This window comes from Cervus canadensis, chromosome 18 (assembly GCF_019320065.1).
Source record: "Cervus canadensis isolate Bull #8, Minnesota chromosome 18, ASM1932006v1, whole genome shotgun sequence".
Lineage (NCBI taxonomy): Eukaryota > Metazoa > Chordata > Mammalia > Artiodactyla > Cervidae > Cervus > Cervus canadensis.
In genome coordinates this window covers 28,495,316-28,511,037 of record NC_057403.1, presented here as the reverse complement: position 1 = coordinate 28,511,037, position 15,722 = coordinate 28,495,316, and the positions used below count along the sequence as shown (strand labels likewise).

Below are 15,722 nucleotides of genomic sequence, written 5' to 3'. Positions count from 1 at the left end.
CATCCCCACAGTGTAACCTAAGGACCCCTGAGCATGACCCAGGAGAGGCAGGTTCCCCATCCACAGACATGGGCAGAAGCAGGTTTCTAGACGTGTTGGGCGGCCCTTTACAGCAAAGGTATGTCCAGGGTCAGCGTCCATTCCTGCAGATGATGTTCTCAGAGGGGTCAGCAGCAGTACTGATTTTTAAATTTATTTACTTTTATTTGGCTGCATCAGTCTTAGGTGCAGCACATGAGATCTTCTTGCATCACACAGGATCTTTCCTTGCAGCGCATGGACTCTCTTTAGTTGTGGTGGGTGGGCTCAGTAGTTGCAGGCATGCGGGCTCTCTAGTTGTGACTCATAGGCTCCAGTGTGGGGGCTTAGTTGCTACACAGCATGTGGGATCTTAGTTCCCCGGCCAGGGATCGAACCTGTGTCCCCTGCATTGCAAGGCACATTCATAACCACTGGACCACCAGCGAAGTCCCAGGAGTACTGACTTTTAAAAAATTTTATTTATTTTTGGCTGCACTGGGTCTTTGTTGCTGTGCATGGACTTTCTCTACCTGCAGCGAGTGGGGGCTTCTCATTGCAGGGTCTTCTCCTGTTGTAGAGCGCAGTGTCTGGGCATGCAGGCCTCAGCAGTTGTGGCACATGGGCTTAGCTGCTCCGTGGCATGTGGACTCTTCCCAGACCAGGTATCAAACTCATGCTCTCTGCACTGGCAGGCAGATTCTTAACCATTGGACCACCAGGGAAGTTCCGGAGTACTGAGTTGTAATTCAGGGTCCTTCTGCAAAACTAATCAAGAGTTCCTCTCTAAGCCAGCAAGAGAAACAGATTTCCAGCTTGAAAGGAGGATGGGAGGAGTGTGGGGGAGGAACCTTAGCTGTCACAGCTGGAAACTTCAGCATCAGAAAGTGCATCTCTGTGTCATGCTCCCTCTCCAGTCAAGGACAGAGCCATCAGAAGCCTGGCTCTTCACCTTCCCTCCCTGGGGGTTCCTTCTGCGTGTCCAGGCTCCCTGACTTTCTCACTCTGCTCTTCCCTTTCCTCCCCTCGGCAAGCCCCAGAGGGCTTTTGCACACAGTACGCTCACCCCCATTCCTTCTTAGCCATTCTCTCAGCTTTTCATGTTGTATTCTGCCAACTGTCGCTAGATGCAGTCTGTTTCCCCTAGCATACTCTTTTCAAAATTAATCTATATTCTACATAAGGTACAGTAACCCATTTGTCTCCCCAAAACCTAGAGCATTGTAAAGAAAACTCAAGCCATTCTACCCTTGCCAAACTCTTATAATCCATGGCTACCCCTCAACCTTCTAAAAGGTAGCCACTGAGTCTATACATATTCTTTCTGATTTTTGTTCTGTGCTTTTGCAACACACATAGGACTCCATTAAAACTATGCAGTATTTGTTGTTATTGATGGTTTTTTTTTTACATGAAAAATACATATATTGTTCTGCAGATTATTTTTTTACTCAATAATACATCTTAGAGATCTATTTGCATACATATAGGTTCAACTCAATTTTTTTAAATTGCTATATAAAACTCCACACTGTGAAGATGCCTTAATCTATTTAGGCATTCCAATACTGATGGGCATTTGGGTTTCTGCTATTACAAAGACTGGTGTGATCATTTCTCTCTGTGTACACATACATGTTTCTTGGGGGCAGGTAAAGCAGAAGGGAAATTGCTGGGTTCCAGGGTAGACACATTTCTAGTTCTAAAGGACACGACTAGGCCCTCCAAGACAGTTGCACCAATAGGTAGATCTGAGAGCACTATCCTGACATTCTCACTAGTACATGATACTATCAGACTTGTAAATTTTTATCCATTTGATGAGTGAGAAATGCTACCTCATTTTTCAAATTTAATTTTTTGTTAGAGTGCAGTTGTTTTGGACTTCCCTGGTGGCTCAGCGGTAAAGGATCAGCCTGCAATGCAGGAGACTGAGGTTTGATCCCTGGGTTGGGAAGATTCCCTGGAGAAGGGAATGGCAACCACCCCAGTATTCTTGCCTGGAAAACTCCATAGACAGAGGAGCCTGGTGGGCTACAGTCCCTGGGGCCGAAGGAGAGTCGGACACAAGCGAGTGACTAAACAACAGCTGATTTACAATGTTGTGTTAGTTTCAGGTGCCCAGCAAAGTGATTCATTTATACATATATTCATTCTTATTCAGATTTCAGTATTCTTTCATATAGGTTAGTACAGAATATTCAGTATAGTTCCCTGTTCTAGACAGTAGGTCCTGGTTGATTATCTATTTTACATATAGTAGTATGTTAATCCCAAATTCCTCATTTATGCCTCCCTCCCCCACCCCATCTTGCCCCTTTGGTAACCACAAGTTTGTTTTCCAATTCTGTGAGGCTGTTCCTGTTTTGTAAATAAGTTCATATCATTTCTTTAGATTCCATATATTATGATATTTGTCTTTCTCTGTCTAGTTTACTTCACCTACTATGATAATCCACCCACGTTGCTGCAGAAAGCGTTACTTCATTTTATTTAAAAAATAATTCTATTTATTCACTTCTGGCTGTGCCAGATCTCTGTTGCTATGAGGGCTTTTCTGTAGTGGTGGTGCACGGGCTTCTCCTGGCAGCGGCTTCTCCTGTTGCTGAGTGTGGGCTCTAGGGTGTGTGGGCTTTAGTAGTTGAGGCACACGGGTTCAGTAGTTGTGGCTCCTAGAGCCACAGATTCAATCTAGAGCACAGATTCAATAGCTGTGGCTCATGGGGCTTGGTTGCTTCTTGGCATGTTTGATCTTCCCAGATTAGGGATCAAACCCGTGTCTCCTGCATTGGCAGACAGATTCTTTACCACTGAGCCACCAGGGAAGCCCTATTTCATTCTTTTTTTTCTGGCAGAGTAATATTCCAGTATATATAAAAACACTACCTCATTTAAGTTGCATTTCCCTTAAGATTTGGCAGGGTTGAACATTCTTTTTTAAAATCAATTTCCGAGCCATTTTCCACACCTGTTTTGTGAACTACCTATTCATATTCTTTGCCCGTTTTTAAAAATTGAGCAGCTTGTCTTTTCACCTTATCACTTGCTTTCCTGATTGAGCACACAGCAGGTGCTTGGGACACAGGGAATTTCAAGCTACTCATCCACTCTCTATGGGGACACAGCAGCTTTGGGCCACCCTGTAGGGCTCTGATGTATTCCTTTAAAGGGGATCAAACAGCACCTCTTCTGGGAAGCTTTCACAGTATTCTCATGGCATTGGGGGACCACCGGTCCTGAAGCTGGTAGTGACATGCGCTGGCACTGACCAGAAGTCACTTAAAGTCAGGGGACTCTGGCACACACTACACCTCGGGCCCCACAGCCAGCTGGGGTTTCCATGTGGAGCTGAGCAGCCTCTAATGGGCTAGTCCTGGGCCTGCCTCAGCCCAAAGCCTGGGCTCCATGGACCCCACCTGCAGAAGCCCTCACCAGCTGAGGGCCCACTGTGTGCGAGCCATATGCAAGGCGGCCCATGATTGCCACTTTGTTTCATCCCACTGCGTTGACGGATGCCAACTCCAAGTTCTGCAGTTTTCTCCAAACTGCCCAGTGTGGCCCTGGGAAGACTGGGATTTGAACTTGGATCAGCATCCCTGCTTTGCTGATAGCCCCACTGTGCTCCTGGGCCGGCTGCTCCTGGAAGCTGAAGAGTACAGGTCAGTGCAATCAGGCCCCAGTGACAGCATCCCACAGCCCTCCCAACACCTCTGCCCACCTGGTCCATCTCCAGAGCCCTGGTGGCAGAGCACTGGGGAGCCTGAATTCTCGGTGAGGGGAACACCCGCCTCCCCTTTCCCAAGGCCTCACATGAGAGGATGCTGAATAACAGGGACACAAGGGGACAGTCATCCTTGAACTGAAAAAGGGTGGAGGATCAGAGTCAGCCAGAGGACCACCCACCCCAAGTACCCCAGCCCCGTGAGCCAAAGGAAGAGAGAAAGAAAATGAGACAGCGGACTTCCTGGATGGTCCAGTGGTTAAGAATCTGCCTGCCAATGCTGAGGACACAGGTTTGATCCCTGGTCTGGGAACTAAGATCCCACATACTGTGGGGCAACGAATCCAGTGCACCACAACTTCTGAAGCCCTCGAGCCTAGAGTCCATGCTCCGCAACAAGAGAAGCCCCCACAATGAGAAGTCCGTGTACTGCAATGAAGAAGAGTAGCTCCCACTCACCGCAACTAGAGAAAGCCTACACACAGCAACAAAGACACAGAATGGCCAAAAGTAAACTATAAATAAATAACAGGAAGAAAGAAAATGGGCGAGGGGTTCTCGAAGGTAAACAGACAAAATTTTGGTCAAATTCCGATACATCTTCCTCTTAACATTTAATACTAAAAAATCATAATGGTGACCTGACTGACTCTTGTGAATTCCAGCTCTCTCAGAAAGCCTATCTCTTGAGGTGACAAGCCGGGGGTACCTGAATTCATTACTGCCTGATTAATTATGCTGCCTTTGTAGGAGGGAAATGGGGACTTCAATCAGCCACAGCCACCACCCCCGGCCACCACCTCGTCAGGCCAGACGCTGCCTGCGAGCCTGGCCCGACTCCCAGTGTGGGGGTGACTAGGAAGCTGGGAGTGGTGGCTGGTTAGATGTGGCTGCCAGCGGTCAGAGGGCTTGGGATGTGGGGCCCTCTCTGCAGAAAAGAGCTTTGGGGCAGTGGAGGGAGGGAGGGGCAAGTTGGGTCCAGTAGAGGCTGAGTGATTTCTACTCTGTCCCAGTAAGGGCCTGGCCAGGAGGCCCTCCTCCGGATTCTCTGAAACTGGGTATCATCCCTTTGGGAGGGAGCAGGATCTCAGAAGGTGCTATTTAGCATAAATGTATCCCTTGGGACACACGGTCACTTGTGTGAAGGCAAAGGTTTACCCAGAGCTGTGCGTGGGCACAGCCCCGACGAGCGTCAAGGCAGTCTTGCCCTCTGGAGAGGAGCTCGGGGCAGCTCCAGGCATGGGGCAGGGTGAGACCAGCACCTCCCAGCTGGTTTATTAGGCCACCAGGGCACTCCCGCTGCGGCCCTTTGTCCTGCATACTCTGCATTTACCCAGGTCTGTCTACCAAGTTGTGAAGCACAGTCATATTTGAAGCCTTGCACAGTGATGTGCTTTTTCAAAGAAGAAAAGACTAAATATCTTTGGAAATATCAGTTCCCCACCCCTGTCCTGAGGCTGTTCTGTGTGTGGAGCAACAGAAGGCGCTCATTCCAGCCTAACGCCTTGTGAGCCTTGGCCTCGGTGGGTATGGTTTAAAATCATACCCTGTCATAGATGTGCTGTGTGGCCGTGGCACCTAACTTCTCTGAGTCTTGTGTTTTCAGAGAAACTACATCACCCAGGGGTGGTTGTGAGAGCTAAATAAGCGAGCAGACGTGAAGTCCTTGTTCTTGCCCCAGAGTACCTCCTGACATGGGCCAGCCTGATCCAGTCGCTTTGGTGCCACTTTGTCAACCCTGAGCAGTCAAAATGGGAAGTGCTGGTTTTTGTTACTAAGCTGGGCAGGAATCCATCCTCCCACTGCCAAACTTCCAGGGGTTTGGAGAGCACGCAGTATGGGGCAATTCTGTAAAACCCTGTTTCTAGGTCACAGCAGAGCAATCCAGACCCGTCAGCTTTGCTTAAGTCCCCTCCCCCCTGCCCCCAGGCTGCCCTCCCTGGAGATGTCACCAGCCTCCTGACAAGCCACTTGGCAGGTATGGTCAGGGGCACCCTCAAAGGGCAAGGAGGGAACAAGCCCCAGGAAGACCCAGGACAGTTGCTCACGTGCTAGGGACAGGGGGGTGTGTGCAGAAGTGTCACCAGGGAAGCCATGAAGGGCCGGCAGTGGTTCAAGGGCAGCAGGAAACCGGGAGAGGGCGTCACCAATCAGAAGCTGAGACTAGAGTTCAGTCAAGGGAAAAGTTTAGGTCCAGGCTGGTCAGAAGCTGTCACAGGCCAAGCAGCAGGAGTCCTCAGCCTATTAGCAGCACTGAGGCTTGGACAATCCCATTCAGACTTGTGGTGCAAGCTTAGCACCTGAGAGAGGGCTGGGCTGGGCATCAGAACCTCCACTTGGAACCCTAGAGCACACAGCGTGAGGTTCTACTTGAGACAAGGGGACTTGGTCCCCAAAAGAAAGATCTAGTAACTAGATTCTCCTGAGGACCAGTGGGAGTGAGGTTGGGGCACAGAGACAGACCATCCAAAGAAAAATGGGGCAACAGCCTCTATAGCATCTTTGTTTTCAGCAGCTGAACCTACAAGGTTCAAACTTCGGAGATTTAAAACAAGCTAAGTGGGAAAGCTATAAAATATATAAAGGCCACTTAATGACGGGACCTTCAGATGGGAACAGCAGTCACCTCCCTTAGGTTTCCAGGTGTCTAGACACATGCTCAATACCACCTGGGACATCTGGTTCCCACCCACCCCCTGCCAAAACTCACTCAGAGAACCTGCATATAGCCTCCTTGGGGTCTTTTTTCTCAGTATGGGAGAATGGCCTCTCTTGAAACCTGACTATGAAACTGCCAAAGGGACCTCTGAAAAGACAAATGTTAAAGAATAAACATCAGGGCAGTGGCTCTTACTTCCTACCCCTTTGTAATCATAATATGCCCATTACACTGGTAAGAGATGAAGACATTTGCCTGAAGGAAAAAACCAATGTCTATGGACTGAATTGTGTCCCCTCCAAATTTACACATGGCAACCCACTCCAGTATTCTTGCCTGGAGAATCCCATGGACAGAGGAGTCTGGTGGGCTACAGCCCATGGGGTCATACAGAGTCAGGCACAACTGAAGTCACTTAGTATGCATACAGAAATTTATACGTTGAAGCTCTAACCTCTGATGCAATAGTACTCAGAGATGGAGGCTTTGAGAGGTAATGAGGTTAGATGACATCATGAGGGCGGGGCTCCCATGATAGGATTAGTGGTCTTATTACAATACCAGTGCGCTCACTCTTTCTGCCATGTGAGGACACAGTAAGAAGGCAGTCCTCTGCAAAGCAGGAAGAGAGCTCAGAACCTGTCCATACCGGCATCTTGATCTCAGACTTCCACCCTCCAAAATTTTGAGAAAATCAATTTCTATTGTTTAAGCCATCCAGTCTATGGTACTTTATTAAGGCAGACTGAGAAGACTATGACACCTATGAATGGTCTTTTCTTCATTTTTCTCCGGTCTGGTTTTGAAGCTACACTGTTGGCCAAAAGGACTCGGTGAACGCCTTGCACAAGAGCCAGATGCAGACGCCAGCTCTATGCAGATGCTAGTTCTAAATGAGTAAAGGACCCTCTAGAAACTGTCAAGAAAATGCTAGGACCCTGATGATGAGAGGATCATTCACAAAGACAAAGGCCTTCACTAATCTTCAATTGCTCCATCTCACTACCTGTCAGAAGATGATATGTTGATGCTAAGTCCCAAAGACAGTAAGGCCAATGGGGTGAGCAGTGGGTGGAAGAGGCACCAGCCTCCAACCCCATCTGGGACTTCTGGACATTTCAACCCATCAGCAGAGCAGAGAAGGAGGATGAAATGTGTTCCCTCAGACTCCTCACATTGCTTCACAAATACCACCCCGAAGCCCAGGGGATCCATGAGTGAAAAAGAAGGTCTCCAGGACACCTACTACCCAGCTGCCTGGTATAGGAAGAACACTGGACCAAGAGTCAAAAGGCTTGGTGTCTACAGACCAGCTACTCAAATTGTAAGCTGTAGCCTTGGGACAAGTTACTTAACCTCTGTGTGCCTGAATTTCCAACCTATAACATGTATCCACACCTCCCACATTTGGTTATTATGGGGATCAATGAGAGAATAAACAATGGAGGTTCTATAAGGGTTATTTTCCTTCCTCTTCCCTTTTTCCCTACCTTGGCCTCTTGTGTTTACCTGTTTGCTGTTAATTTCATAGATATTTCACAAAACTCACTGATCGGGGAGAAAAATCTTCCCCTTAAAAAAAAAATGATGTCCATCCAGGGGCTAGGGCTTTGTGCTTTCAAAGCAGAGGCACAGGTTCAATCCCAGCATAGGTTCAATCCTGCATGTCACATGGAACAGCCAAAAAAAAAAAGTCATAGTTTTTTTGGAAAGACTATGGGTCTTAGTTCAGAAAAAGACAAGACAAGGGGGAAGAAAAATGTTAATGAGTCTGGCACATAGTAGGTGCTCAATGAATATTTGAGAAAGGAACTCTGCAGAAAGAATGAGTCCTTCTCTCATTGGGCTCCTGTGTCTTAACTACAGTGCACACTCAGAGATGTGGGGGTCCCACCTATGCCTGCCTCTCTCTCTCCCTCTCTCTCAAGTCTTGAGTTCAACTAGGACAGGCACTGCCTAACACTGAACCTGACCTTTGGCAAAGCTCAGCAAACTTGGGGTGAACAGAAAGAGAGCTGTGAGTTTTTATACACGATAGACATGCAGATTACCAGACTCAATGGCATGGTTTTCAGGCTAGCAGGAAGCTCTTGGCACCTGACTCTTAGAGGATGGGTGGCATGTGGGTAAGAAGAAGGCAATGGCAACCCACTCCAGTGTTCTTGCCTGGAGAATCCCAGGGATGGCGGAGCCTGGTGGTCTGCCGTCTATGGGGTCGCACAGAGTCGGACACGACTGAAGCGACTTAGCAGCGGCAGCATGTGGGTAAAACAGAGTGTGATCCTTCTTTAAGAAAATGCTAGCTTCAAAGACATGAAAACAATCAACTTGATCCAATAAGAATCAGAAAAATACACTTTCCATGAATTACTATTGACAGTGCCAAATTTGTGAGGTCACAGAAATATTTATCTTTCTGCCCCTCAACAATCTCTTTAGTCCTTGTCTGCATAGTGTGTTGTTCTTTGATTTTTGGTAGTTTGACTCAGATGTGTCTAGATGTGATTTTTTTTTTTTTGAATTTACACTGCTTAGGGCTCTAAAGGCTTTCCTGGTAGCTCAGCTGGTGAAGAATCCACCTGCAAAGCTGGAGACTCCGGTTTGATTCCTGGGTTGGGAAGATGTGCTGGAGAGGTTTAGGGTACCCACTCCAGTATTCTTGGGCTTCCCTTGTGGCTCAGCTGGTAAAGAGTCTGCCTGCAATGTGGGAGACCTGGGTTCGATCCTGGGTTGGGAAGATCCCCTGCAGAAGGGAACAGCTACCCGCTCCAGTATTCTGGTCTGGAGAATTCCATGGACAATAGTCCATGGGGTCACAAAGAGTTGGAAGTGACTAAGTGACTTTTACTAACTCACAGGGCTCTAAACAGATTCTTGAATCTGTGGATTTATGTATTTCATCAACTTTGGAAAATTTGTGGCTATTATCTATTCAAAAATTGCTCCATTCAGTTCTCTCTCTCCCTGTCATTTTCTGGGGCTTCAGTTACAATTTTGCTAAAACCTTTTACTATGTCCAAAATGTGATACACTCTTTCTGTATTTTCCATTCTTTTATCTCTTGGTGATTCATTTCAGATTATTTTCTATCTTCCAGTTCACCTCTCTTCACCCGTCTAATCTACTTTGAACTCATCTAATATGTTCTTATTTTTAATTACATTCTCTCAGTTGTAAAATTTCCATAGATTCTTTATATACATATATATATATTTCTATTACCTGTTGGAATTTTCCATTTTGTCTTTATCTCCTGAAATGTATTGATCAGAGGTTATTCTATCAATATGTGTCTATATCTGATAACTCCAATAACTGGATTTCTGTGAATCAGTTTATATTATCTACTTCTTCTCTTGGTTAAAGGTGACTTGGTCTTATCTCCTAGTATGCCTAGTAAATTTTGATCAACTGCAACATGTTGTATACAAAAGGCTGTAGAACAAATGTTGTATTATTGTAGGTAATGCTTTCTCCAGAGATTTTCTTTTGCTTTTGTAATGCAGTTAGTATAGAGGCCGACCATCTTAATCTCATTTGAGTCAAAGTTGAACCTTTGTGAGAGTTGAATTGGTCCTTTTTTGATTTGCCCTTCCTACTGGTGTAACCTTTCAGAGTGAAGTCACCCAGTCGTGTCCGACTCTTTGTGACCCCATGGACTATAGCCTACCGGTTCCACCATCCATGGGATTTTCCAGGCATGAGTACTGGAGTGGGTTGCCATTTCCTTCTCCAGATTTTCCTGACCCAGGGATTGAACCTGGGTCTCCCGCATTGTAGGCAGACACTTTATTATCTGAGCCACCAGGGAAGAGACCTTTCAGAGATCCTAACCAAAAGCCCAGGATGTTACCAGGGTCTCTGTGAGATTGCCAAAGCTTTTCTCAATTTCTTAGCATTGAAATTACTGTTTTTAGAGATGCCGTAAGGGGAATGAATAACAGTGCTGTTATGTCCTGAATATTTGTGCCTCCCTCATCCATATATTGAAGCCCTGGCCCTCAAAGTGCTCATATAAGGAAGTGAAACCTTGGGAAGGTAATCAGGTTTAGGTCGGGTCAGGGGTAGGGTGTAGCCTCTGCAATGGGATTAGTGCTCTTGTAGAATGACAGAGAGACACCAGAGCATCCTCTCTGCCATGTGAAGACAGACACAGAGAGAAGGTGGCAATCTGCCAGGCAGCCTTCACCAACAACCAAATCTGCTGACACCTTGATCTTGGACTTTCAGCTTCTATAACTGTGAGAAAGAAATGTCTATTGTTTAAACCACCCAGACTCGGGAAAATTTTATAGCAGCCCAAGCTAAGACAAATGTCAAATGTCAGGCTCACCTTCCTGTGTTTCCATTCTCTCCAGGATCTTGCCCTGTCAGGTTCTCACTATCAGATATATTTGTTAAATTATCCAGCTGTTTTACTTGTTTGAGGTAGGAAGTTTAGTTTGATCTAGCCTGGTGTTCCAGAGCCAGAAGCAGAGGTCTCAACTATTCTTATAGCATAATTCCTCACTTATAATGATGGCTAGCACAAAAATTAAGGTTTAGGTTATTAGCTTTGGTGTAATAAATTCCATCTGGGTGGGTAAAAAAAATACAAATTGGTTCAACCGATTGGAAAAAGTAGAAAATTATAGTTTCCTATTAAGGTAAATTATTCTAATTAAATTAGTATAAGAAGCTTTTGAGCAGTCACTGGAAACATACAATATATCATAGCTAATTTCCCAATATTTTCCCACAGTGAAGTATACCTTTGGTTTACAGCAGTAAAAATTAGAGGAGCTGCTAGCATTCCCAGCCCTCCACCAGGCTCTGGATCACACTGCGGGATGCTGCCAGGTCCCTAAAAAAACAGCATATTTGACTCAGCATCATAGCCCAGGCAAACTCATTCAACAAACACAGAGCAACCAAATTTAAACAGTCATATCTTACTTCTCCAAGAGTTTCAGAAATTGTCCTTTTAAAGTACAAACATCCACAAAAACCAAGAAAATGAAAAGAGAATAATTCTCCATAATGGAGTAAAGATGTGATACTGCCAACTACTTGCTAAATGACAACTAGTGTTTTAAGCTTTGCCCCAACAGATGGTTCATGTCACATGGGTGAAAAGGCCATCAAAGCACAAAGTTTGACCTGTTTTGGCAGAGTATCAGCATGAACAATTAACCTGAAGGCCAGGCTGCATGCTGTATATTAAACTGCATGTCCTACAGGAAGAGAGGGAGGTTAAGAACAGTTGGGAAGGCTGAGAGTATTCACTACAGGCACCCATGTTTTGAGGAGCAAATGGGCTTTACGACCAAGGCTGAGTCTTGGTAGAGCTAAAGTTACTAAGTGAAATGCCTTGGGAACCAGATAGACAGAAATAAATCTAGGAGCCCAAGAGACCATTCCCAAAGAAGGTTATAGACTGGTTAATATGATGATGCTTTGGCCTTCAAACACAACTGGGGGACTCAAGTTTGGATTGTCTCAGCTAACAAAATAAAGGATGATGACAGGAAGTACACGGGGCGGGGGGAGGGTGGTGCAGGCAGTGGGGGTGGGGCGTTGCTCAACTCCCTGGAGGGACACACAGAGAATAAAACGTTGGTTACAGGCAAGTTACAACCCCAGAATCTATTAGGATTAAATGGATGTAGACCTAGTCTAACCACCTTACCTTATAGAAGATGAACTGATGCCACCCTGGGAACTCCTTTTCATCTGTCAGAGTCCATATCAAATGTCAATTCTTTTGCAAAGCTTTCCATGCTGCTATTTGGCAGCTTCCTTCTTTGTTATTTTCTAGTCTAAAGTGTCAGCACCATGATTTAGAAGCCCAAGCAGACAGGAGGTTCTCCAGAGTTTTTGTTGAATGGCTAAGTGAAAAGTGACATGTACAGTCACAGAGCAAGACAAGGGCCTGCCGTCCTGAGCTCCATCCCAGGTAATTTTGTCAGGCTTCAAGGCTGGTTCCCAAGTTTGAGAATACCTTGCTAAAAGCAAAACATAAAAAAAAAAGAATAATAAAATGAACCACCATATACTCATTACTAATGTTCAACCCTGTTTCCATCACTTACTTTTTCTTATTTCTACATAAAATTATTTAGAAATAAATTCCAGATTTCATATCATTTCATCTGTATTTTAGTACCGCATCTCCAAATTTCAACATACACTGAAAATCTTCAAATGTTTGTAAATACTTAAAAATATAACCATGATATTATCCATCTGAAATAATGTAATAATACTTTAAAAATATCCAATACCTAACTTTTGTGGATTCATTTGAAGTCTGCTCAAAAGTACCACTGTCAAAACCACTAAAATGTATGTAAAAAAATTGTGCTGTAAACTAAAATAAAATTGTTACTTGGACTTGTTAAAAAAAAAAAAATAAATAAATAAATAAAATATCCAATACCCAGTAGTGTTTAAATTTACAAGTGTCCTATGAATGTCAATTTTTCCTTTCATTTATTCAATTTAGAATCTAAATATAATATTTTCCATACAATTATTATTAAAGAACTGGGCCATTTATAGTTTCACAAGATGTAGATCGTTTTGATTATGTTCCCACACTGTTGTTGATCTAGATGACCCTTGATCAGATGCTGCTTTGATTTGTGTGAGGGCAGGGTTGTAAGGAGTATCAAGATGATTTCATAGCTGGTGCTGGGTTTTTTCATTAGCATATCATGTGGGTTCTCCCTTTTTAAGACTTAGTAGTCATAGCTTATCATGCCTAGATCCAATCATTCATTAAGAATACAAAATGGTGATGTTCTGTCTATAATTCTTTCTTCATTTATTAGCTGGAAATACTTTCACAAAGAGAAATTTCCCCCCATCTACCATCTGGCCACCCAAGCCCAATTTTAAAAGAATTTGAACCAAGACCATGCTTTCTCTCAAAGTAGAATCCTCTGCAGGAGGATGAACAGCTTCAAGGAAACCTTCATTTATTCTTTATTTTTTAGTCAAGAACTAACTGAGAGACAGTGGGCCTGACAGCTGCAGAAAGACCATCTCACTAGGTTCTGAGGACCTGCCTGCCCTGAGATTTTCTTTAGAAGCATTGCTCCTGGGCTTGCTCTAAAGGTCTACCTTTTCTCTTTGAAAATGTTTTCTCCTGTAATTAAGGGAGTTTCTAATTTGGAAAATGGATAAAAATTCATCAAACTTATATTTTAAAAAATCCTGAAGCTGCAAATATCTGGCTCCAGGGAAATCCTGGATGGAGGAAAGATGCTAATCAGGATAGAATTTAAGACAATAGTTTATAATCTTTCATCCTCAGAACCGAGACTAACCCAAGGAAATGCCAAGCAAAAAAGTAAAACCGGCGATTGATTCTGCATTTTGAGAAACTGACCAAGTTTCTTGATCAAATGCTGATTGCAAGTCTGACTCAAGGTTGAGCATATAAAAGAATCCTCCGGGGTACCCCGCTTTCGGTCTCAGCATGCTGCGATTTTGAAAAAAACAAGACTCTGGCAATCAGAGACCTCACTCGTTCCACTGCCGCAGAGGAAATGAAGGATGCTTCGCCTCCAGTTCCTGGCTCCTGCTGACATGCCCTCGGGTTCATGCTGGCGCCAGGCTGGGAGGGAGAGTGGTCGCTGTCTTACTGTCTGCAGAGGTTAAACGGAATCTCTACTCCTCGACTGAAGAAAGAAAGGCCTTTTCCTCATTAATTTCGTGAGCCTGGGGACCGCGCGGTGATCCTGCGAAGCTGTCAGGGCAGCGTGCCCAGACCTTCCTGCGTCCCTAGCCCCTCTCTTCTACTCCACACCCTCAGGACTCAGGTCCTGGGGGAAATCCTGGCCTTCGTGGGGTCTCTCCTTGTAGGCTTTCCCTTGGCTTCCTCGTGGTTGGCTAACTTAAGGTGAGGCCTTGGCATAGTGTGTGCCTCAGTTTCCCCAGTTGTAAAGTAATAAGGTTAGACTGGAGCCTTGATTCGCAGAATCACCCAGGAAGCTTCAACATAAACCTTCGGTCAGGGTGCCCTTGGCGAGCCACCGGATCGGAAAGAGGGGCTCCAGAGCTCGCAGCCCGGGCTGGAACCCAGGACCCGGGCTCTCCGGCCTCTCCAGCCGCTCCACCCACCCGCCTGCTCTCGCCCTCGGCCCGGGCGGGGTCGTTCATGTCTGCGAGCGGGTTCCGGGAGGCCGGGCGGGGCGGACCCGGCTGGGCAGCCCCACCGGAAAGACTCGTTTCAGCCGGCGCAGGCGGAGACCGGGAGGAAACAGACTTGTCGCCCCCGCCTCGGGCCGTCCGGGTCCCCAGCCCCCAGCGCAGCCCCACCGAAGTCGGAGAAACGCCGGCCGGCAGCTGGGCAGCCCTGGGGTCACCCACTCCCACGCCCGTCGGGCCCCAGCCCCCCAGGCCACACCTGGGCTCCGCCTCGGGTCCCGGGGCTCTGACTCTGCAGAGCTTCAATGGGGGAGGGGAGACCGACCCAGAAGAGGGAGGGCGCGACCCGTGCAAGGGCCCCGTTGCCTAGAAACCGACCCCGCCTTGGGCACAGGCCGCGAGCAGCCGCGGCGCAGCTGCTTCTTCCCCCTTCCCCCACGCCCTCCTGAGCAGCCCTGGTAGCCGCAGTGCTCAGGCGACCCCAGGCGGAGACCGGAACCTCGGACGGCTGCTCTGCCGGTGAAAGCCCGCGGGCACGCCAGCGGACGACCCCCGCCCCGCCCGCCCAGCCCGCCCCGCGTGGGCCGCGGGCGCCGCGCCTCTGGGCTCCGGGTGGGGCCGGCCGGCAGTCACGCCACCTCCGTGGGCCGCACCTCCTCATGGGGCGCTCGGGCTGAGCTGAGCCTTGTGGCGGCGAGACCCTGACCCGGGTCTGGGGGCTGCCAGAACCCGCCCGGGGTCTCTGGGGTTTGCAGCTCAGGCCATCTGGTCAGCCGACGCGCCCAGGGCCTCCAGCTTCGCCCCAGGGGCGTCAGGGCACGAGAGAGGCCGGCGCCTGCTCAGGCTGCGGCCCTGCTGAGCCGGACAAAGCACAGCCTCCTCTGGGGCCTCATCTCTGCCTTTACTGTTGGGTAAGATCGCCCCCTCCCCGGTTTCTGCTACAGCTCCCCTAGGGACACAGTGACGCACGGGGTTGGGCATCCAGGCGTTTTACACGCCCTCTGTGAGAACGGAAAACTATACAGAAAACAGCCCTTTCGGGGAAGACGCGCAGGTGACCAAGAGCGCCTGTCGAAGACCAAGAGCATGTCAGATCTCTGCTTACTCTCTGGCAATTTATGCCAGGCGAGGAGGGCAGATCGGCAAGTACGGCTGTTTGGAAAATACCCACAGTAAGCCTTGGCCTCTGAG

At 47.2% G+C, this 15,722-nt stretch overlaps 1 long non-coding RNA gene across 2 annotated transcripts; it reads right to left on the bottom strand.

Annotated features, from left to right (window-relative positions):
- Positions 1-504: 504 nt before the first annotated feature.
- On the bottom strand, positions 505-14,660 carry LOC122421495. 2 transcript variants are annotated; one of them, XR_006263504.1, is made up of 4 exons: positions 13,771-14,660; positions 12,067-12,382; positions 11,150-11,241; positions 505-786 (listed from the first exon to the last, which is right to left on the bottom strand). It is a non-coding gene; the product is annotated as an uncharacterized LOC122421495 (long non-coding RNA). The 2 variants fall into 2 exon arrangements; XR_006263505.1 differs by having other exon boundaries at positions 13,904-14,660.
- Positions 14,661-15,722: the final 1,062 nt, after the last annotated feature.